This window comes from Lactuca serriola, chromosome 9, assembly GCF_051521515.1.
Source record: "Lactuca serriola cultivar US96UC23 chromosome 9, Lser_US96UC23_V15, whole genome shotgun sequence".
Classification (NCBI taxonomy): Eukaryota; Viridiplantae; Streptophyta; class Magnoliopsida; order Asterales; family Asteraceae; genus Lactuca; species Lactuca serriola.
This window is the reverse complement of record NC_136416.1, coordinates 57933004-57937515: the sequence shown is the minus strand read 5'-3', so window position 1 is coordinate 57937515 and position 4512 is coordinate 57933004. Positions and strand designations below refer to the sequence as shown.

The 4512-nt window shown below is 35.5% G+C and overlaps 1 pseudogene across 1 annotated transcript; it reads left to right on the top strand.

Annotated features, from left to right (window-relative positions):
* Positions 1 to 240: 240 nt before the first annotated feature.
* LOC145073603 (protein SMAX1-LIKE 3-like) lies at positions 241 to 3184 on the top strand (annotated as a pseudogene). Its single transcript, XR_013691451.1, has 3 exons — positions 241 to 1557; positions 1653 to 1857; positions 1946 to 3184. The product of XR_013691451.1 is annotated as a protein SMAX1-LIKE 3-like (transcript).
* The last annotated feature ends 1328 nt before the right edge of the window (positions 3185 to 4512 follow it).

Genomic DNA, 4512 nt, shown 5'->3' with positions numbered 1-4512 from the left:
AGAGAGATGTCTATATTCAGGTATTATTTTACGATTTTCGACTGTAATACATTTATCAAAGTAAGACAAATCTTGTTATAGAAAACTAGATAAGATAGAAGAATAATCGTTATAATTCCGTTTATTATAATAATGGTAAAGCTTAAATCAGTCTTTTTATGAGAGGGGAACTTTGCTTTGCTTCACATGCATTCCACTTTCACATACAAAACTAACAACTACAAGAAAAGCACAAAAGCCCCACTTCACACTACTTATTAGTCCTCTTCTTATAAACCACACATCACCACTACTTGCCTAAGCAGTATGCACACCAACTTTCAAGATCAAACCCACATGGAAAAACAATACCATATAATTAACCATTTCTTGAACCCTATATACTTTCAACAAATCTTCAGACACCGTAGAGAACCATGAGGGCTGGAGGCTACACAATCCAACACACACTAACACCCGAAGCCGCTACTGTTGTAAAACAAGCTCTTGGCCTTGCTAGACGAAGAGGCCATGCTCAGGTCACCCCTCTTCATGTTGCTAGCGCGATGCTGGCATCACCAACAAGCCTCCTCAGGAAGGCTTGTTTTGCAACCCAATTCTCACCCTCTTCATTGCAAAGCTCTCGAGCTTTGCTTCAATGTTGCCTTGAATCGCCTCCCTACTTCTCAGTCTAGCCCTATCATGATAAACCCTACTCAATCTCACCACCCTTCTCTTTCTAACGCGTTGGTGGCAGCCTTCAAGCGTGCACAGGCTCACCAACGCCGTGGTTCTATTGAAAACCAACAACAACCCATTTTAGCTCTTAAAGTAGAGATAGAACAACTCATTCATATCTATCTTGGATGATCCTAGTGTGAGTAGAGTCATGCGAGAAGCCGGTTTTTCTAGCACCCAAGTCAAAAGCAACATTGAGCAAATGGAAATATCTATTTTCTTTCCCCTAATCCCCGTTAGTTTTTCTCAATCAAAAGAGAACATCAAGCCCAAATCTTTAGCCAAAGTCCAAGATGAAGATGTGATGAGTGTTATACAAATGATGATGAATAGAAAGAGAAAGAATATTGTTGTTATAAGAGAGTGCCTAGCTAGTGCTGATGCTATAGTTAGAGGCGTTATAGACAAATTCGAAACCGAAAACAATATCAATTTGAGGTTCATGCAATTTGTAAGCCTTCCTTTACACTCACTTAATCATCTTTCAAGGGAAGATATTGAAGATAAAGTTAGAGAACTTAGGTGTCTCGTAAAAAGCTTCGTAGGTAGAGGAGTAATTCTTTACTTAGGTGATCTCCAATGGGTTTCGGATTACTGGTCAAACCACAGCGAGCGGAAGCTAAACCGAAGCTACTACTACTCTCCAATGGAGCATATGATCATGGAGCTTAGTGGACTCATATTTGGTGTTGATAGTGGGAAGTTGTGGTTGATGGGGATTGCTAATTCTCAAACATACATGAGGTGCAAAACAGGTCACCCTTCACTCGAAACACTATGGGATCTTTGTCCGTTTACACTTCCTGTTACTAGCTTGGACCTCACCCTCAATCTTGAAAGGTAACAACTTTTACTTTCTTTTTTGTTCTATTGTACTAAAGATTAGCTTTTTTTATGTTAAAAACTGATCTCTGAAGTGGGTTTTCTTTTATCAGCAGTAAAGATTCAGGAAATGAGATGAAAATGCTCACATGTTGTAGTGAGTGTTCCGTTAACTTTTCGCGAGAGGCTGCTCGAACCATAAGTGGCTATAATCGCACCAATCATGTATCCATGACTACTACTACAACTGGATCCACTTTGCCTTCATGGCTTCAGCAATACAAAGAAGAGAACTCAAGACAGACCTCCAATGATCAGGTTAGGTTCTTGTTGCATATATAAATCTAAATGCTTAAAAACCCTAATATCATTACAGTTATCTAAAACGATACGATAAATGTTGCAGGGTTGTGAAAAAGTTGCGAATCTTTGCAAGAAATGGAACTCAATATGTAGTTCACTTCACAAACAGCCAATGGCTTCTTCACCAAATTTGCACCCACACCATCTCACATGGCCCGTGATTTTTGAAACCAACAGATCCCCGAAAGAACACCAGTTCTTCAACGGTGTTGATCAATGTTTCGAGGAGCCCAATCCAAAAACATTCATGCCTGAACTCTTATCGAATCCAAATTCCAGTCCAAATTCGGCTTCATGTAGTGAAGCTAGTGAAGATGACGATCATGATGATCAATACTACTTGCACAAGTTCAAAGAAGTGAATTCTGAGAATTTAAACATTCTAAGCAGTGCATTGGAACGAGTTGTGCCATGGCAAAGAGAGGTGATTCCCGAAATAGCAAGTACAGTACTTCAATGCAGGTCAGGTGGAATGGAAAGAGAAGGAAAAGAAGAAACATGGTTATCTTTCTTGGGTGCTGACAACCATGGGAAAGATAAGATTTCAAGAGAGTTAGCCAAGATTGTATTTGGATCAAGAAGCAACATCGTTCACATTGGCATTAGTAGGTTCTCAGCAACACGAGCCGATTCCACAGATGATGATCAAGAATTCATTAGCAACAAAAGGGCGAGAGACGAACATGGCCAAAGTTATCTCGAAAGATTTGCTGAAGCTTTACAAGAAAACGCGAGCCGTGTGTTCTTTATGGAAGATGTAGAGCAGGTTGATTACCATTCGCAAATGGGCATCAAGAAAGCAATCAAGACTGGAGTAATCACACTAAACGGTGACCAAACAGTTTCTCTCAAAGACGCCATTGTCATTTTCAGCTGTGAAAATTTCAATTCAATTTCACGAGCATGTTCTCCTAGCCTAAGGAGAAAATACAGTGACAACGATCAAGAAGAAACCATTGAGGACTATGGAAAGGACGCTACCATCAGTTTGGACTTGAATGTTGCTACAGATGATCATAAAAGATCAAATGATCATAAAAGATCAAATGAACATGGCTCAGTTTCTGATATTGGGATTTTGGATTTAGTTGATAAGCAAGTAATTTTTAAACTCCAAATGCTGTAATAAGTTTTTGTTTGTAAATTAGGGGTGTAGCTTGAAATGGGGTTAAGTTTCTAGATTTCGTGATAGAAATGTGAGTTTTTTATTAGTGTATACTAACCACTGTTTTTAATCTTGTTTCTTGATACATTTGGTAATATTTATGTTCATGATGCTTCATTCTTGACGTTAATTTTACATAAAAAATATTATCATATTTAAAAAAAAAATTTCAGAAAACACTAATTAAGCTTGGATAATTAAGATTATACGTTTGCATGGCTGCAACTAAAAAAAAAGGAAAAGATTTTCATGTATTTATGTAATATAATTAATAAAATTATACTATAAACTCTTTTAATTTACAAACTAAAATATAATATGTGAGAATTAAAACTCATGAATACGATCAATTTCAACTTATAGACATCACGGTTTCCGAAAAAATAGTGGGCAAATCTCTCCTTTTTCTTTGCTTTACCTGGAAAATAAAATTTCATTAGAAAGGAATATAAAAAGAAGGTTCACTTGTATTTGATCACAAGAACGTGTTGGGTAAAACATGAAATTTTTTCACAGGATTAGTGTTTCAGTTTTATATACCCTATTAATTTTACAAAGATAATGTTTATTGGTTATAAATTTATAGTTTATTCAATTTATGTAAATAATATAACAATTTATAGATTGTTTGTTAATAAACTGAATTAAACATGTCAATTTAAAAATACAAAAAGGAGGTTTATTCAAATGGTTGAATTTCGTTAGGTACAACGGAAAATCTTTAGTTTGAATTAGAGAGAGCAACCTTGATATTAAAAAATTAAATATCAGCGATCGTTTGTCATTCGCGACGGATATCAGAAACGGGCCTCCTTGATGAATCTAATGAAATAATTGGCAACATAACTGTTCAAACTTAGCGATAATCTATAGCCACGTCTGAAAGCAAATACTAATACGTATTTGACACTAAAACAATGATAATGACAAAATTGCAACCGGATAGTGATGGTCTGCACCATCCCTAATTTGTCGCTGACTATGCCATTGCATGCCTTTGAGAGAAGTTTATTGACAAAAATTCAGCCGCTAACTCCCTTAGGTAAGTTGTAAGCACTAAAATCCCTAACTTGAAAGTTGAAACCCAAATTATAATATGTTTAAACAACAAAATTAAGTGTCAACATCTTTATATATGTTAAGTACAAAAAATCAAATATATATATATATGGTATATCCAAAACAACCAAATATTAGATAATCATACAAGATTGCAATTGTTTTACTTGTCCCATGGCTGTGTGGGTTTGTTGATCCAAATGGCATCCTGTTTTCTTTTTTTTAATTTATTTCTATTACATTATTGTATTTTGAGAATGCTAAGTCGTATTTTCAAAGTAGAGTGGAGTAGTATTCGAATTAATATATGTCACTAAGTGTATTTACCATTTTTTAGTATTTAACATTAAAATTAGAAAAACAGTATAAAAACTGCTACGAAACAT